Genomic DNA, 20,169 nt, shown 5'->3' on the forward strand with positions numbered 1-20,169 from the left:
CAGACAGCAGCTTCCTCACGAGGGGAAGCAGATGGGCAGGCACTGGTCTCTTCCCTGTGGTGACCAATGATGGGGCTTGAAGGAACAGCATGAAGCTGTGCCAGGGGAGGTTTAGGTTGGGCAACCACCACAGAGTGGCTGGGCACTGAACAGGCTCCCCAGGGAAGTGGTCACAGCACCAAGCCTGACAGAGTTCAAGAAGTGTTTGGACAATGCTCTCGGGCACATGGTGTGACTCTTGGGGTGCCCTGTGCAGGGGCAAGAGTTGGACTCGATGATCCTTGTGGGTCCCTTCCAATTCAGGATATTCTGTGATTCTGTGATTCTAGTCCATGCTGATATCCATTTATCATGCTGGAATAGATCAAAATCTCAAGTTATTGGCAGTAAAATACCATCTCTGTTTCTCAATTATTTTTATTAATTTATTTATCTCCTGATAAGGTAGTATACAGTATAAAAACTTGGATCATTTATTTTTTCATTCCTCTGCAGAAGCCAGCAGGGCTCAGCTTAGGCGCTGTAATGTGAAGTAAAATCACAGCAGTTTTAAGCCGAGTAACAAGCTGAGTTGCAGTGAACATATTCAGCCTCTTCTGTTATTTATACTAATAGTAGGGGTCATGTGAAATCTCTGACCTGTATGTGGGATGACAACCAGAAAGAACTTGAGAATCTCTATGCTCAGACACATCAGTTTTCTCTAAGACTTTTTAAAAACTCTGCCTTACCATGAAACAATCACAATTCCCACATTCCTTCTCCAGAACAAATGACTTTGAGAAAATCAGTATTTCAGTCCTTGCCAATATTTTTTCTTATAAATCACAGAATTTACATTTCAGTTAATGATTTGGAAAACATGATTGACGGGGAAGAAAGAGTGGGTTTGTGCTGTTTTTGCTCCGTTCAGTTGTATACATGCAGCCAGAGTGGTTTATTCCTTAAGAAAACTAAGGGAAAGGTCATGTTCACATGGGTTTTCTCACTCTGAAAGTGTGTATCATCTCCTCAGTACTAGAAATATTACAATTCCCAACAGTACTATAGGAATTTCCATAATGGATTTCCATCAGCAAAAATGTCTCTGTAAGCCTTTTTGTTGCCATATTAACAGCACTGACAAACAGGTTTGGCTACATGTCTTTTGACAAGAAGTGTGCGATTTATTAGTGATATTTCTGATATTTCTGTAAGCAAACGAGCTGAAATGCATATGTTTTTAAATATAATAATGGGCTTCTCAGTTTGTTTGGGTTTTTTTTTTTTTTTTTGTCAGGACTTATGCACTTATGTTTTCTATATATACCAGTTGATCCTTCCTCTAAACTTTTAACTCAGTGGCCAATTTCCATCAAACATCACAAGGGGTAGCAGGCTATTAGGAGAGAGAGAAACTTTACAAAGTATTCACTGATAAGAAAGCTAATAATCTTTCTCCTTTCTAGCCACCAGAGAATTCAAATGGAGAAGACTGGCAGAGAAATACAGAATTACTTGTTTTCACTTGCAAATCATTTAAAGAAGAGACAGTTTAAGGCCCTACAAGTCTGCAAGGGTGGCAGGCAAACATTTGGCAACATGGAAATGGGCCTCTGAAAGAAAAATAAAAATTATTTCAAATACTTAATTTAAAACATTTTAGGAATAAAATGGCCATTGGAAATCTATCAAAACCTGCTATTATCTCAGGGGGTTTTTTTAGATTAGCATTTGTTTTTGTAAAAAATACTATTTCCATTTAGCAAATTCCTTGTCTTTTAAAACTTCAAATAATTCTAAGACATTATGAAGGAAAATTTGAGCCAAATCAGCATCTCTACAAAGAATGATCTCTAAATACAGGAAATTCTACTGATACAATTGATTTTTAACTTTGAAAAAGCCTCTGGCCTTACTACCCACAAGAGGCTGATGAGATCAGTGCTGTGATCCAGCTTCTGCTTCCATCAGTAGCATTCTTTACTCATGTGATGCCCCATTAACATTAAGGGACCTATCAGTCTGCCCACATGAAAGAAACTGCAGTCAGCTCCCACAAAGACACTGATAGGGTAGTATATGATAAAATGACACTAAGACCTGAAAAAGTGTTTCTCACTCTAAATGTTTCCTTGTTTTCTGCTACATGCTCAACTTCCTTTTGAGGTTTATAAGCCCTTTGGAGCAGAGACTATTCTCCCCAGTGCCTGGCTGTAGACCAAGCAACTTGTGTTTTATGGACATGTATGAAACGTGGGAGGTGCATAACTGTCTGCAGGAGCTGGGGCTTTTTTGTGCATCATGGCACAGCCCATGCAGCCCCACAGTTCTAGGTCCATAACCATAGAAGCAATAAACCCAGAAGGATCTCTCATAATTTGAGAACAAAGCGATACTTAATTAAAATAAGAAGAAACAAAGTGTGACACTTTTTTCGTAGTTCTTTTTACAACAGCATATAATTAGTCTGTGGATCTTGCTATCTAAAGATACTCCCAAGCCCCAGTTTTGAGGGCAGTGTCAGGAAGCATTTGATTAGGGAAGGGCATAGTTCATGGTAGGAAAGGAGTAATTTGTCCCCCAACTAAGCAAGTGCAGACTGAAAAGGTGCCTGTTTCATTCTCCATAGCATACAAGCTATGTTGAAGCATTGCCAGTAAGAGTATCATTCCTCTCACCTCCAGGAAGCAGTAATGGATTCCTATGAATCAACGGCAATGTAAAATTTGCTGTCACTGAAGATCACCCCTTCCTATAGTCTTATTTTTTCCTTTGAGTGTGGTCAGGGCTAAAAACCTAAGGAAAAAAAACCCAAGAGACTTGATAGTAGCCAGAATTTTTCATGCTCAAAGGAGAAGTTCCCCTGAAACCTGATAGGTTTGTGTCAGCATCTTTAATTTCAGCTCAGGACAACACAGGCAGAAAAAGGGATGCAGGCATCTCCTGGCACATGCTCAGATAACTGGCACCTGCACAGTAAGTGTGACATGCTCCAGATACCTTGAATTTTTATTCACTTCAAGTACAGTTGATCTTTGTATGTGTGCTGGCCAGTTATCAGGACAGACATCACTTGGCCTGCACTACTGCACATCTACTCAGGTTGCTAGCTATTCAGAAATCCCAGACATAAGACCAAATTCCTGGTTTTCTGTGTCAACAAAATTTGGGGGGTGGGGGCGAGAAAGGACATGCATGGAAAGAATTAAGATATGTAGGTGAATACCCAGCTTTTCATGAAAGAAGAGATTGCTCCTCCACTAAGCAGTACGGTGGTGTTTGTTGCTGAGCACCTCCCCAGCTCCTGGAACATGGCACAAGGGAATTACAAGGGCAGAGCAGCGCAGCACTGCCAGTTCCAAGCTTTCTTCATGGCCCAGCATCTCCTGTCAGTGGCACCTGTGGACAAGGAATAGAATTAAGAGCATGGTTATGGCAGAATTGTCTGGATGAGAACAAGGTGTGGCAGGCTCAGTGATGAAAATGCTTGGAATTAGCAAGGCAGCTCCTCCCTGCTTGCAACTCTGGTGTAGCCATTACCTCCTGGCAGTATCCCTTGCAGCAATGCCCTCAGGATTTCTCTCTCCCCCTGTGTCATATACTCTGTGTGTCAGTGCTACAAGGGTGATAATAGCCACACGAGTAATTTATTAATTGGCAGAAGAATGTGAAATGCTGAGAATGTGTCTTTGTGAAGGGGCAGAGGAAAAGAAAACCTTTAAAAACTGCCAGTCTAATGATTACAAAATATCTACCTTCCCTCGTTCTTGTCCTTATTTGCCTTATTATTATTTATAACAAAAATTATCAAATGCTTGCTAAGTTTTACCCAGTCTCTAGAAAAGAAGCCATCGTTCTTCAGAATGATTTATCCTTTTTGACGTTCCGGTCTTACAGGTTTGCAGATGTCACAGCTCATGACTGGAGACTTACAGACTCTAACTAATAACTTTACTCATGAGCAGTCCCCAGGAAAATTCATGCATCCATTTCAGTGCATAGGTATTTACAGAAACAAGATCCAGTTGTCCTGGAAATCCATATATTTTGTATATTTATATTTTGTTATGTCTGAGTCATTGTCTCATGTCTGTTGTGATGACACTCTCATATTTTTTGAGTGGAAACAAGCTGGTTTAGATTTTGCTTCCAAATATTTTGTTTCCAAATGCTTTTCTATTCTTGTTTGTCTTTTTAGGTGTCATCCTGACATCTGTACTCTGAAAAATATAACCTTCTCAGTCTGAAATGCTGTTCTTCCAGCTAGAAGATTTTATAATAACATTTATCTCTGTCCACTAAACATCACACTCTTATTTTAAGAGAGATTTTACAAGTTCTTGAATATCATAAGAAGAGTCTTGAGTCTCTGTTTAAAGTTTCAAAAGCTTCTTGCTCATATATGTGGAGCTTTACATTGTGTTCTGAGAATCTATAGTCACGTCTCATTTACAAGAGCAAGATACAATGAAATAACCTGGGGGCGGGGGGGTAGGAGTGTTCTTTTACCTGCAGTTCTTGATGCCTTGGCTTTTGTTTTATCTAAAAATTGCAAAGGGTGAATTCAGCCTATAGGTTGTGTAAGCAATAGGGGTTAAACCTAGTTATAATTTAATTCAAGCCATGCTGAAGTGGTTGCAAGAGGAAGAAAGACACAATTTCCTCATAGTGACACTTCAAAGAGAAGTCTTAGCCGTGTAAATCTGGATGCTCCAGTTCTAGCAAGGAATCCTGTGTGTGTGTGTAATCAGCCTTCTTCCTAGCAGAGCACTCAGAGCTTCCTCAGGAGCACTGCAGGTCACACGGCTCCTCCTAAACCCAAGGGGGATCGTGGGACTTCACATGCCATTTGTCAAGACCAGGTTCTACAAGCTGTCGTGAGGGCTCTTGGGCAGAGTCAGTTGCTCTGGCCAGTCTTGATCCCTACAGTCATTTCATAACAATGCCACACTTCTTATACTGGCAGTCTGCTGTTTGACTGCATTTGCCCGAGTGCCTTTTGGACTGTTCAGCCAGCTACTTGTGCAGCAAGCATGCCAGGTATTTTCTCAGTTTGCTGGCACAGACATTGTTCCTGCTGAACCTTACATGATTATTAACCAACAGAGGGTTGGTAAGAGGGAGCTTCTTGACATCTATCCAGGATCTAGATGTTACCATAACATAAATGGTCTTTAAATTCAGTATTTCAGGCACTTTCACTCCATTTTCACATCTGTCATTTTAAGTTGCATGAACTTGAAAGGTTCTTTGTTTGTTTGCTTTTATGAGAGTCTTTGGCAAGACATGGACTTCCTGCAAGACTCCATGGTCCTAGAACATGCAAGCCCTCAGGTCACACAGCACACAGGGTGTTTCATGTCAGGCTCCGTTTTCAAACACCTGCATCAGCACACAGCCTACAAACAGCTCCTAAACACAATTAAAGATCCTCTATTATTCCCAAGTCAAAGATTCCCATGTCAAAGATTCCCATCCCCTTATTTTGCCAGATTGCTCCAATAACATTGTGTTGATGTCCAGAGTGTTCTTCTGCCTTCCACAGAGTAACCAGTGTTCAGCAAACACCAAGCTTGCTTCTCAACCGTGAGTTGTGTTGCCATCTCATGCTTGGGAAAATAAATGGCACATGCTTAGGAGTGCTTATTCACGCAGGTACTTAACCAGATGTCAAAGCGGTGAGTAATAGGGCGACTCAGCAAGTTGCTATTCGGCTATTAACTGTGTGCTTCAGTAATTAGCTTCTGCTGAAAACCAGTTCTCCACAGGCCAGAATTTTAGGGTAGAAATGGCAAGTTAAATGAGAAGCACACAGAGATGCTGTGGTTAACCTTGTCAGTCAGTAGATGGCTCTGTTGCTTCTAGCCATCTTCAGGGAGCAGCGCTGCATCGCCATGGCCAAGGAGAGCGCTCTTCCCCGGGGATACAAGGAGCCACTGACTGCTCACAGACCTTTTCACTTCGTTGTTTCCAAATGGTTCAATTTGCACACAGTATTGTTCATCTATTTTTTTTTTTTTTTTTTTGAAGGTGTTTGTTAGTTGCACAAAATCTTTGTTAACTCTCTGGTTGAGCCGTCTACGCATTGCTGTTTCATACACCTTAGCTTAAGTAATTGTCTGTTCTTGACATCACCACAATTTCACAGCAACAGGTTACAAATGCCCCACTGGGAAGGAACGGGTTATTGAAACTGTTTCGAAGTGGACCGTGAGTTTCTTCAGTTGTGTATTCATAGTCACTGTCCTGGCTCCTTCTCATTCTCACCTTGTGGCCTAGCAATTGTGGAAGTGATGGGCTTCCTGTCAGCTTAAAACATGGCAACACTCACATCACCAAAAAATTACAATTGCTTCTTTGATTAGCCCCAGCAGAGAGAATGAATAAACACAGAGTTCAAGCTACTCTTCCCTTCCAAAGAAACAGTCACACCAAATTGGAATTGTAGGAGACTGCCAGGGCATCAGGAGGAAGCTTGGAGTGTTAGGCTCCTTCTATTCTGCAGATAAAAACAACATTTCAGTTACCCAGAAAATCTATTAATGAGTTTTCTCATGCATTAAATGACCACACAAAACCCTCTTCTCCTCTGTCCTAAAAACACAAGCTAGTATGATGCCAGAACTCAGTGGTGGCAGAATTTGCAATGGGCACAAGGAGATTATGTTGGCTGCAATGGAAAGAAATGAAAAAAGAGACAAGTTTATTATTTGGCAGTTGTGGGAAGATACAGCAAAACTAGTAGCAGAGGTAAAAAGTTCAGGAAAAAATAGTAAACACTTTCAGATGCAGGTGGATTAATGTTCAGAAGGTGGTCATATCATCTGAGCTCCTGGAGCAAGGAAAGCAGGTCCTGTAGGCAGGATCTGCAGTCCTCTGGAAGCACTGGGAATGTTTTTATGGGTTTCAATAGCCCGTAGAGCTGCCAAATGTTGTGCATTTCACTCAGGCCACTGAGGACCTTCTCACGCTGGCCTGGCTTTCAGCTGGTTTCTCAGGCACTCAGGCTGGCAGTGGGAAAATGTGTCAGGCTTTTGGCTTGTAGTTCTGTCTTTGGACTGTTAGGGGCCCCCATGGCTCTACTCCTGTGTAATCATGACCTGTCTGTAACTGGAGTATGGCCCTAAGCAGTGACCCAGAACAAGGGTACCAGGATAAAGGTTCCCAAGCTGACACATCTATGTCAGTGATGGCAGTATCCCCAATATTTTGCTTCACAGGTAAAGTAGCTTCTACCTCTGGAAAGCCCAAGTCAGAGCATCAACTCCTTTTCTCACCCAGCAATGTCTGACTCATTCATTATCCTTCTGCACTGCAACCACATGGGTCTGATGTTCTCTGTGCTTCCCTCCTGCTTGGTGACCATCTCTTCCCATTAATGCCCTTTCTACTTCCCAGTAGCATCCATCTGGCAGCCCTCTTCAGCACTGCACTAGCCCACACCTCTGCTCTACACTGCTTAAAGTAATGTGTGTTGCCTGCTAGTCTGAAAATTGTTTGCAAGCAGGTGTAAAATTGCACACAGAGACGTGGCACCTTTTGGAATCACTGTTTCAGTCCCAGTCTGGGGCAACATAATGAGGACAATAATAATCACAAAATCAAAGAAACAAGTTTTCAACTTGTGAAAAATGCCTGCAGTTAAGGAATGACTGCCCAGCATGTGGAAATGAATAACCAGGGTCTGGAACAAGATAGGATTTATATTGACATAGATTTCATACTGGATGACAAAAAAAACATCAAACAGATTGAAAAAGCAGAGGAATTTATCTAGAAAATGCTGCCTCACAGATCTATGAGAATATGGAACGTTAAAAATCCATATTCAATGAGGGGTCAAGGGAGATATTTAACCTTTCTTGAGCTGTACATGTATGAAAACTTGACTTAGATGATTACAAGCTTTAAAGAAGGCTGACCCATTTTGCTGTTTAAAATATTCTGAGACTTCCATGGAGACATATCTGATGCCACCTATATATAATGACCTAGATTTTAAAAACAGTTGGGAAGCAGACGTCTGGAAATCTGCTGTGAATTTTAACGTTTTCCATGCAAAGATGCAGTGTAAACTGGCAGTTTAATTTCTCCTATGAAGGACCAAATGCATTTAGGGCTTCCCAGTTATATAATTAGGAATGTCATATTTGGAAGATGACTGTGAAGTGACAACAGAGCCATCCTTTCCCTGCCAGATTCCTATCCTAAAGGATGCTCAGGTAAGCACAGGTCTAATGCTATCTAATAACTGTATGGTTGTCTGTGTGCCATATCTTAATGGCTTATTAATAAATGGGTGTCAGTGGCACAAAATTCACAGGCACCACTAGTGCCTGCTGGCTGAGTTCCCACAGTGACCGACTAATGGAGCAGTGAAGAGAATGAATTGCTTTGCCAACAGGAAGGGGTCAGAATAAAACAGACATTTGATAATCGAGATGAAGCACTTTACAGGATACCTTCCCCTCTCCTTAGATTAACAGGCTTCAGTCCACAGGCTTTTGTTCCCAGCTCTATTCTCTGGAGCTCACTCAACCATCCATAGCATGGACTATGTGAAGTGGCATTTCTCGAGTTCAGCAGGCAGGCTGCCAAAAGAATCTCTTCTACTCCTATTTTAACATGAATTTCTATGAGTTGGGGAAACTAAATCAAGCAATCATATGAAAGGGAATTGCTGGCAGAAAATATTTGGGAAAAAAAAAAAAAGAAAAGGAAACTAAAATGTCCTTTTTCATATTTTAAATAGGAAAAAATATCCCAGAACCTCATAGGCTCTGGGATCCAAAGGTCAGGAGACACAATAAGTAGTAAGCCTTAAAAAAACAAATAATCTAGTAGAGGGGAAAAAAAGAAAATTTATAAAAATAATCAAAAGCAAGTTAAAGGGTAATTAGTGAGATAAATAATACTGATTTCCAAAAAAATATTTCAGCTGACAGCAAGGGGACACAAATATGTTTTTAGTGGAAGCTGACCAAACATAACTAAAAATTGGTCCATGGGAGCATAATTGACTTGATTGTCACAGCTCTTTAAATAAGAGTTTTGAGATTATGAAAACAGTTGTGTGATACTACTGAAAGTGCTCATTAAAATTAAGCAGGCATTTCTGCAAGCTGCTAACAAAAAATTCCTATGAAAATGTTTGATTAGAGTTTGCTCTTCAGAAACTATCTGTGCAACTTTTGGAGGCCAGAATGCACATGGACCCAGAGAAAATATGCACTTTCTCCCACAGTTTCTTCAAAACCTTAGTGAATTACATTATAATCGCATTATAAAATAAATGCTCATTTTAATCCCCTGCAAGTCTCACAACTGCTATCCCTGCTACACAAACAAAGATGACTCCAGACACAACAGTTATGTCTTGAGAAATATTAGGCGAGATCATCTTTCACCAGAGCAAATAAAGGCCAGAAAAGATAAAATACTGTGAAATTATGTTGTCCTTTTTTTGCAGATTTCAAGGAAAATTCTGTGTTATAGTAGCAATACTGAATTAAGTCAGAGCTAAATACTAAAGTGATTATTGCTGTGCGGAATGATACAATGGCAGACATACGTGCTATGAATTGGAATATACCAGATGTTTGTTCAGATGAATCTTTGCAAAAATTGAGTCTAGTGCAATAAATTTCAGAGCTTCAGCTTCTCAGAAGAACACACTTTGAATTGCTTCTCATAAATATTTGGTGGTTACTCTTGCAACTCTTCTTATTTCCTGAGTGCAGTCCCGTTAGTACGAGATGATGTTCCTGAGTCTCTCGAAGTCCAATATCAGAGGGGACTGCCTCCTGTTTTATGATGGCCCCGCGGCAGAACAAACTGATTTTGGATGAGGCAACCATCAAGGGCGTTTGAATGTCAACTGGAAGTATCAGGTGGAAACCCTGGGCAAAGGGAAGCTTGCAGTGGTGCAGCAGACACCAAGAACCTGAGTAGAAGGCAAGCAAAGAAGCTTGGGATGGATAGAAGACAAATGCCACCAGATGCTTTAACATCAGCTGAGTAATAGCAAGTAATTTTCACTTAACTGCTCTTTCTTACAACTGCAACACAAAGAAGATTTGCCAATGCCTCCCATTCTTAACTGCACTTTTGCAGCAGAGAATTTAAACCTCAGAGAAGCCAATATGGTACTGCTGGCAGAAGAATGGATTTTGCACATGATTTTTTTTAAAAACACAAACTGAACTCAACTAAACTTCTTTTAGTGTACACTGTGATTTTCAGAAATTACTAGGTTTCCAGAAATTGCCTATCTTTTATACCAACTTTAATTAGGAATAACTCAGGTAGTAAAAACCTATAGCCACTTTACCGTCTCATAGCTTGCAAAGTTGTCTTCCTAACAATATATAACTCACACCCTCCACAAACATGACAAGAGTCAATCCCCAGAAGTTAAATGAACCACATCCTCTGTGAATATACCAGCCCCCAACCATCTGCAGATAGCCTGAGAAAATAGAGCTAGTAGTATAACCCAGAAGGTCAATAAACTGATTTTTCAGATCTGCACTATTTTGGATTTGGAGATAAAAGCCAGGATGTGAGCTTTCTGTGGCTGTTGCTTCTATATCTAGAGTGTGTTCACAACCTTTCTAAAGACAATTCAGAGCTATGTTAGTCTTCAGCTTTTCACACTTTTTTGATATTTCCTAACTACAATTCCACTCAGTGACAGGACGATTGAAATTCCTATGATTCCTGTTGTAGCTATTTTGCAGGCTTCCTTTATCTACATAAACATTTCCTGTTCTGCTTTCTCATCCTCCCCCAGTGTCCTATAATGGCTTCCTATTGTCATTTTTTACCCTTTCTTTCACTTGAGTTCAAATGGATTTTCACTGGTGACCACTCTGTCTGTGATATTTCTTGGGTTAGAAATACATCACAGCTTCTCCCCAACTGAAGAGGTTTTCTGTGTGCTACCAAATGCTTTGGATAAAATATATAGTGAAATGTTTAATATTTTTGACCACATCTTAATTTTACCAGAGCTACAGCACAACTGGTTCAAGTTCTGCACCTTACCCTTTTGTGATTTTTACTCTTGAGTGGTTTATTATTTATAGAGCACCATAGGTGCAATTTAGCCACTCTACGGGTGCTGTATTTCTCTGTGATTCATACTTCAGCACTATAATGATTTACTATGGAGCCTGAAGACTGACTGAGATAGTTACAGACCACTATCTCAGTGGTGAACAGCACCAGTATGGAAGCTAGTTCGTTAAAGTCAAGTCAAAGTCAAGCTGAAAAAGAGGAGTCTTAAGGAGGTTCTTAAGTCTTTGTTATGTGGAATAAGAGATGCACCTGAGGAAGGTCTGGGAAATGAACCTGAGTGATATTTGTCTGTCCTCACCCCCACTGCTGTGCTCTGACCAAAAAAACTTGCCTCCAGTGACTGTTTTGTCTCCCTCCTACTGGCCTTAAATCATCCTAGTCACTTTTACAGCCTTGCTTCTCATCATCTTCCTTTCCAGCCATAAAATTTATGAATATTCCCCAGATACCACCACTGGCTCTGTCCCCTTACTAGCTTTACCAGTCCCTTGTTTTTTCTGTGCCTCCCATTCTGGATATCTCCATTGTGTGCACTTAATCTGCAGCACATTTTGCTGCCAGTCACTCAAACCTGACCCACGCTACAGCCCAAGGGATTCTCCCACTAACATTTAAGGGTGCTTTGGGCACTCTTTAGTGCTTTTCATTTCAAAAAAGTAGAAGCCTGGTTCTTTTCCTTTCCCTGAAGGCCCTTAATGAAATACAAGTTTCCTTCTCTGAGACAGTGAGTGACTCCATCCTGTACACCTGCAGATCCTGTTCCATTAGTGGGTCTCAGTTCTCAAGTAAGGGTTCTTCTCATTAACTTGTATCAATTCCCTCATAATTGCCATGATTGTGGATGGCCACCAAATAAAATAGTCTGCTTTACTAAAACAAGTGGGTCATTTTTTAGGGTTCTGCATGTTGTTTAAGAAGAAGATGTTGTAAACATGGCTTCTCTTACATATACAAGAATTATGTTGGTTCATCCTCAGCTGGAACATCTCTCCAATAGCTTTTGTGTTTTGAGAAATGAGTAGGTATAAGGTGGTTAAAAGAAGAGACAAAGGAGCTGATTTAGCAGGAAATATATCCCTGCTTCTCTTGAAGGAAGGTTTAGAATAGAATATAGAATATTGGATACAGAATATAGAATATAGAATAGAATAGAATAGAATAGAATAGAATAGAATAGAATAGTTCAGCTGAATGGGAGCTAAAATGATCGTCTTGTCCAGCTGCCTGACCACTTCAGGGCTGACCAAGTTAAAGCATGGTATTAAGGGCTTAACCCAAATAAATGCCTCTTGAACACTGACAAATGTGCTGTGCCAACCATCTCTCTAGAAAGCCTGTTCCAGTGTTTGACCACCTTCTTGCTAAAGAAATGCTTCCCAATGTCCAAACTAAACCTTCCCTGGTGCAACTTTGAACCATTCCCATGCGTCCTATCACTGGATCCCAAGGAGAAAAGATAAGCAACTCCAAGGATATGCCTTCCTGCCCTCTCATCATCTTTCATGTACTCTGGACACATCCAAGGATCTTCACGTCCTTTTTAAGTTTTGGGGCCTAGAACTACATAATATGCTTAAAATTAGGTTGCAGCAGCTCAATACAATGGGATAATTTTTCCTCTTGGCTGGTCAGTAGTGCTGTGTTTGATGCACTCCAGGATGAGGTTTGCTCTCCTGGCTGCCAGGGCACACACTGCTGGCTCCTTTTGAGCCTCCAGTCAATTGGCACCCCCAGGCCCCTTTACGTGGGGCTGCTCTCCAGCCACCCTTCTCCTAGTTTATACTCGTACCCAGCAGTATTCTCTCCCAGGTGCAGAATCTGGTGTTTCAGGTGGCTAAATTTCATCCCATTAATCATAACCCAATGTTCCTGTCTATCCATATCTCTCTTCAAGGCCACTTGTCCTTCAAAACAGTCAACAACATTTCCCAGCTCAGTATCATCAGCAAACTTACTAATGGTGCATTCAACTCCTGCACCCAAATAATTGATAAATATATTGAACAGAACTGTTCCCAGGGTTAAGCCCTGAGGAGCACTGCTGGTGACTGGTCTCTATCCAGATGTAGCCTCATTTCCTACAACACTCTCAGTTCTACCCTCCAGTCAGTTAAAGCGTGAGTAAAAAATATGCACCTTGCCATCTTTTTTAAAAAAGCAAGCAATGATCTGCATTTTTTTGCTTTGCAGATGAATTTCTGCTGTATATGTGTGTTCTTCACACTCTGTCCCCTCAACTGATCTGAGTTTCATTTCAATTTTCAAGACAATTACATCATCCCTTTTCAGCCAAGTATCTCTGGAGTGGTAAGGAGAGAAATACAGTCACTAATGGGGTTAAACCTATCCTGCAGAAAGCCAAAAAGATCATTATTCTGGTTTAAAGCAGTGACTGAATGGGGAATCACTAAGCTGCAGGTAGATATAGTCTGAGCTGTATGTATTTGCCTTTGCAGCTCAAGAGATGCATAGCTGTACAGTGGACTGGTTAATGCTTCTGAACAGCTTTCTGGACATTTCAAAAGATAGAACATTCCCATCTTCCATTTTAGCAATAGATACAGGGATAAATGCCCCAGCCCCAAGAAGCAGGTTGGATTAAGATGGAAGGTGTGTAAGATGGCTTCATGGGCATTCAATCCTTATCAGAATTAAGTATTACCTGGGTGCTGGTATTCTTGACACTCTCTTATATATAATCTCTCCTTAGCAACGGATGGAAGAAGGGGAAAGTCGTGATTTCCTTGAAGTGCTGTGCCATCTGTCAGCTCTACTCATCTTTTCTTCAAACTTATTTTGAGATAGCTTCTTTTCTCCTTCTGACATCCTCTATTCCCAGGCTTGGCTATAGCTGGATGATTGTTATGTTCAGTTACAGACTATGAGATACATACAACTGTTCACTTTAGAAATCTGAGGTATCTCATCAAGTGACATCCCATTGACACAAATGTTGACAACCAGTTTTCCACAAGGGGATGTGAAACAAGAAGATAACCAATATGATTCTCTCAGATACTTCTGCAGGGAGTGCAGATATAGCATGACCCCATTGATCCCAGATAGCTTCTGCAGACAAGCAGCCAGATCTGAAGTTCATTTGTCTTGGGAGCTGATGATAAACCTTGCAGACTTTCACCATAGATAAGAGGATCATATTCTGCAATGGCCACAAACCATGCTAAGGAAGGTTTGTATTCCTGTGAAAGCTGTGAATTACTAAACCTGTTTTTTTTTTTCATATTTTTCTTGAACCTAAAAAATACAATGATTATGCAACACAATAAAGATATTCTTTTATATTTAAATGGGATTCTTTCATTGAGTAACATCTGGATCATGTGTGAGGGAAGAAATTATACATCTTTTAAAACTCTGCATCTGTTCTGATAATTTTAACCTTGCAAAGACTGGTTTTTGGCTTTTAAATTTTCTCTTGCTGTTAGTAGGACTTTATTTTAGGGTTTCAATTATTTTTACCTGCCCTCTGCAGTCTCTCCAAAAGAGCATTAAGGCAGAAGAGGTTAAAATGACAAAAAAGGCACATCCTTGTACAATCAGGATGCTAAATCCAGCTGAGCAAAGCAAGCAGAGTGCAGATGCAAGACAGAAATAAAATATGCAGCAGACTCAGAAGTGAAAGAATAAAGAAGTCAGTATGGCAGACAGTGAGAATCTAAGCAAACACTGAAAACACAGCCCATGAAAGAAGCAAACACGCACCACTTATAATGAGGAAGGAAAAGTCAGGCTCAGGCCATCCCCACTCATTGGCAACACATGAAGAGAGTCAGCAAATGCAAGCTGTATGGGCTTCTCTGAAAACAAAGGCTTGATTTTCAGAAATTGAATTTTCTTCTTCCCATTAAGCAGTGTATCGCTTTGTAGAAGTCAGTCCCTCCAAAAAATCAGTGTGAATACCAGAATGTGGTTTAGGGTTTTGTCTTCTGGAGAAATGTGTATTCACACTAACTGGGGGTAATTGGAAAGGAATCATTATAAATTATCTGTGGAACTTTGAAATTTATCTCTTGCATTGTGTCATGTTCTGGCTGTAAAGTGAAAGTAAGTTAATGCTGGCGGTTCAGGAAAAAAGCTGGAACAGGAAATATCAGGAAAAGTGAAGGCAGTGAGTAGCTACTCAAAGCATAATTTACAATATGTGGATGTTACACACATACCTGGAGCAAGATGTGCACATGTACACCTTTGCCATGCAGACACTGAGGCAAGAGGCAGAAGACTGAAGCAGAAAACAGCTTAAGTACTCGGTGCTCATGTCCACATGTGTTAGATCTCTGTCCCAAGCCCACCCACACCGAGCCCTGTTTGTTCACTTTGCTAGTCTTGAAAAATGTGACAAAGAGCCCTGGCATGTGGGAAAAAGCTAATGGTTTGCTAAAGCTCTTATGGGTTGGTCTGCTTTTTTAATCCTTTGTTAAATGTGATTGCAGCTCAGAATTAATCTTTTTTTATGTTTTGCGAATTGAATTAAAAATAAATAAATAGCTAAAAGGAGCTTTCTGGCAAATTTATTTTATGTCTGTGCTGTTATAATTCAGCTAGCAAACACCAAGTTTTTCAGAGGAAAACATCCAGGGCTGATGGCCTAAAAGATTAAAAAGCAGAAACAAGGGAGCAAGGAGCTACATCCTTTGCTACCAGCCCAGCATCCATTACTAAGATTTTTATTATAAAGTTATACAAAGGCAGCAGTGACAAATTATGAGCTCAGGAAGATCTCATATATCACATTGATGGAACTAACAAAATTTTAAAATATGTGTCGTTTTAAAGGCTAATGAATAAAGATAAATGTGTCTTGTTCCATACTCCAGAAATGAGCAGCTCTTCAGAATGGAGAACTGAATAAACCTATCGTTTCACATCACTTTCAATTCTTCTACCATAATTTTCACAGCCAGAATAACTTAATGGGAAAGTGATCATCGATGTAATAGGTCATCGAAGCTGAATGTCAGATGGTGAGAAAAAATCCTCAGTGGTTTTAACAGTATCAACAGTATCAGAGGCTTGGTTTTCCTGAAGCCAGGGCTATCTGCAACCAGCTCTCACAGCATTTGCACTGGGGGAACTGCTGGTGCAAACCCGGCAAAGCAAAAAGAAGTTCAAGTAAAGACCTGTTTCTGAAAGGTGGAAAGGTCTAAGCACAACAGACGCCTCAGTTTGACAACGTAAATTCTGTAAGGGCTCAAACAGAAAGGGGCAATTACTGACTTGTGCTCAAGGTCTAATCTTAAATTATAGGATAGTTTCCTAATGAGGGGGAACACTGCTGGAGACAGCTGTGGTATATGGAAGGCAACACTTCAGTAATTACAGATCCTTGCACATCAGTGACAGAAATTACCAAACTCCAAGGGGAAACACCTTCATAATGTTTGTTTTTACAGAATCAAATATCATTCTAAGTTTGTAGTGGAATGGAAACATTCAAGTATGGGAACCTTAAGACTGGATTTCAGCCCTACATGATGCATGTTAGGAGCTGGACTGCATTGGCAGAAGTGAGTTAGTGTGCTGGGATCTTAATTTGGGTTTGGGTATGATAACAATGGTCAACTAGAGAAACACAACACTTGTCAGTGGCACTAGAGAGGGAGAAAAAAAGAAAACCAGCAGACAAGTCTTAGGCAGAACATCTGAAATGGCATAATCAGAACAAACTTGTTCCCTTCTTTCAAAATGACTGCTAGCAGCAAGGGTGTTGAATATTTCATACACTTTCTTATGACACAGAGCATGTTACTGGACAGACTGAAAAAACAATTCACAGTTCGACTTTTTTTTTTTTTTGCCTTTGTGAGCTATACAGTCATAGACAGCAGTCTAAAACGTGGTCTGCAGTCTCCCAGGGTTCTACAGATGACTTCCAAGGACTGCAGCAGAAATAACTAAAGAACAAGCTGTTGTCTCATCTCTATTCAAGGATCTGCATGTCTCCAGTAAATTTACAGGGGTCTACAGGTGAAGAAAGCTTAAAATCTTTGCATTTACACCATTACTATTACATGAGAAGAAATTGATGATATTTTTCCAATTAGTACTTCCATGGATGACTCAGCTCCTACTAGCATGATATTCAACTATATTTTCAGAGTATCTTTGCTTCAGCCACTACACAGAACAAGACCAGATTATTTAATTAGCAGCTGTTCAATGATTTGTGTTCTATTGGTTGTTTAATGGGGTTTCAGGCTTTACTTTAATGTATTCTTTTGTAATGAAGGAAGGATTTTTTGTTTCCCAAGATGCTTGTTTATTGGCATTTAACAGTATAAAATCTGAGTATTTCACAAATATTTTTCTAAGAAAAACCTATGAGTGGATAAAAAAATGGGGGGAAAAGTAAAATAATCTTGGCAACTAATGTGAGATATTAAAACCTGATCCTTTTAAGCACTGATCCTTTAAGCATTCCCTTAATGTTTGGGAATTTTTTTCCATATACAAAAAACATAGCCCCCATTGACTTTGGTTACAGCTCTGAACACAGCACTTTCTCACATCAGGAGTCACACTGACCACCAGGGAAATGAGGAGCTTCCGGATAAACATATACAAAGTTTGCCTGGAATGCAAGGAGTTCTGGAGCAGTGGGACAGAGTCCAAGGCAGCATTTAAACCCCAGGGGCCATTTATCCATACCATATTTTCTCTTTGCCCTCAGCTTTAAGGCCTGTACTTCTGATTGATCCAGTCCTTACCTCGACTCTGTAAACTTCAAGTCCTAATCCTCTTGCACAGCAAAATCTAGGCCTTAGTGAATCCAAGATTAATGGACCACAGGCATCAGCCCCATGTACAGCTCATTTCTTGGACCAGCACTGTTCCCCCTCTCCTTGTATCAGCATCAGTGTTCCCATTGCCTTTCTCCCTTTCTCCTGTGTCAACTCAGCCAGGTTCAACAACAAGTTCTCTTTGTGGGCATTCCCAAGCTCTGATGCTCCCTTCCAGCTTCTTCCTTGCACTTAAATCACCAGTGTTCTCCCGCATCTCTGATTTTGGTCTAAAACTTTCATCCTTCCTCCTCCAGGATCACTTTCCACTATTCTGAGGCTTCTGCTGTGCAGCAGCTTCCCCTTTCCTCCATAGTGCTAGCCAGGGAAAGCTGGCTGAAAACCAGGCTGTGCCCCTCTCTCAGTTCAGACCTCAGCATTAGGTGTGACCTGGTACAGAGCCAGCCTTGTAACAACCATACTGCAGGAAAAGTTATCTAAATTTGGATTGGAATGTGCTCAGGGAAGACAAATCATCTGGGAGGTTAGCTGCTAAAACCGTGGAGGTTTCTGTTGAACATTTGTGACTGACAAACCTTCAAGGGCCTCCCTCTGACTGAGCAAACTAGCTGCATTTGCTGAAGGAGTGTTAAAGAGAGAGACTCTTTCAGCAAGACCACTTCTCCCCCATCCCCCCAGCCCTCCTGACAGCAAAGGCCAAATCTCCACTCCAAACTCCTTTGACCTGACCGAGCCTTTTAGGCTGTGTCTGAAAATTGCAGCCACGTAGAGCCAGATGGCTCTGAACAGCTCAATTCTAGGAGCTGAATTCAGAAGAAATTATAACTGGCTGTAAACAGGGCTTTGTGAGGTGTGCAGACAATTTTAATAATACCTGGAGCCACCAGACTCACCTACAGTAACTGATTTCATTTGAAGAAATCTATACAAAAACTGTTTTGGTACAGCCTACAGTAAACAAGCTTTTGTTTTATCTTCCTCCTCCCCATGTTAATTGTGACAGATACAGCCTGACATCATTGTAATCTGGGAAACAGATAGTTAGGAAAGGAATTGCAGCCACACCAGCACCTAGCTTTCATCTGACTTCTTTCTGCTCTTTGATCTCTTAGCTGGCTAATTAAGAAGTTTGAATCAGCACCCTGCCAAAATAGGTTGTGCCTTTTTTCCATACCTGTGACCCTCAGAAAGAACAACCAGTGTACTCACGTTCAGTGAAAGAGGCATTGCTTATGAGTCTTTCAGCTCTGTTCATTTAGATGGCCATATAAATGTGTGCTGTGCTCTACTGCGGACCCTCCTCTTTCTGCATTTCCTATTCAAAGACGAATTGAGGGGGAAAAAATACAAGCCTTGACATCACATTTTGCAAAGGAAGCGAATGTGCTCCTCCCTACATCTAAATGAATGGCCTTTTAAGGTGACTGCTGAATTAAATTCCTGTATGATGAAATCAACAGGCATGAGAAAGTTCTTATTTCCGAAAAAGAAAAATGTGGCAGGGGAGGAAAAAAAAAAAAATCAGCCAGTATGTGACTGCAGGGCTGAGAGCTGAATAGGAGCTGTTTACACTAACTCAATAAAGATACTTTACTCAGCTTTGGTAGTAAGGCAGCTTCACAGGCTGAAGGGAAATGGGGATATACATATTCTGAGCCTGCTAAGCTACTTTAATGTAAGACATGTGCATTTCACTGAAGTCCTGAAATACCTCACTTAGAAGAAAGATGATTGAAACCCCAAGCCCATCTTTCTGTTTATCATACATTACATATTTCTGACATATTTTGAGCGGTACTGTATGCAACCAACACCAGTCTTTATATATATATGCCTGTAAGGTATGCAGCTAAAACCTAATTTCTGTGAAGACCTAAAATACCCTTAAGACAGAGTAAAAATAATCTCATTAGGGGAATGGGGCACGTCTGGACATTCTCAGGATAGAAGCTCTACCCAAGCACAGACTGTCACTTTACCCTTGCAGGGGGAAATCACAGGGAACCAAACCACCATGAAATGCAAAAATTAAACAGTCTCCCTGCAGTCTTTAAAAAAAAAAAGCCAGAGACCTCCACGAAGGCCATAAATTTTGTAGCGCTCAGGAGGTCACTAATGGTTAATTAACATTACTGAAGCACTTTTCTCTCATTTTTCACAGTGATATTGCAGAAACATGAGAATGCAATGGACACGAAAATCTGGCTCCAGTTTTTTACATCTCCTTATACCTGCTGCCCCAATGTAACCCTAAAACTCGGTCCGTCCTCCACCTCTTCCATTGTTGGGATTTCTCCTGTGGCTGCATTGTTGATAGAAATAATAGCTTTAGGGCAGGAGAGGTCCT

At 40.7% G+C, this 20,169-nt stretch overlaps 1 long non-coding RNA gene across 1 annotated transcript; it reads right to left on the reverse strand.

The window, feature by feature from the left end:
• Positions 1-273: 273 nt before the first annotated feature.
• LOC121353202 lies at positions 274-19,139 on the reverse strand. The gene is made up of 4 exons (XR_005955053.1): positions 19,032-19,139; positions 3,209-3,381; positions 2,661-2,778; positions 274-354 (listed from the first exon to the last, which is right to left on the reverse strand). It is a non-coding gene; the product is annotated as an uncharacterized LOC121353202 (long non-coding RNA).
• Between the last annotated feature and the right edge of the window lie 1,030 nt (positions 19,140-20,169).

This window comes from Pyrgilauda ruficollis, unplaced genomic scaffold, assembly GCF_017590135.1.
Source record: "Pyrgilauda ruficollis isolate IOZ18807 unplaced genomic scaffold, ASM1759013v1 scaffold2, whole genome shotgun sequence".
Taxonomy (NCBI): domain Eukaryota; kingdom Metazoa; phylum Chordata; class Aves; order Passeriformes; family Passeridae; genus Pyrgilauda; species Pyrgilauda ruficollis.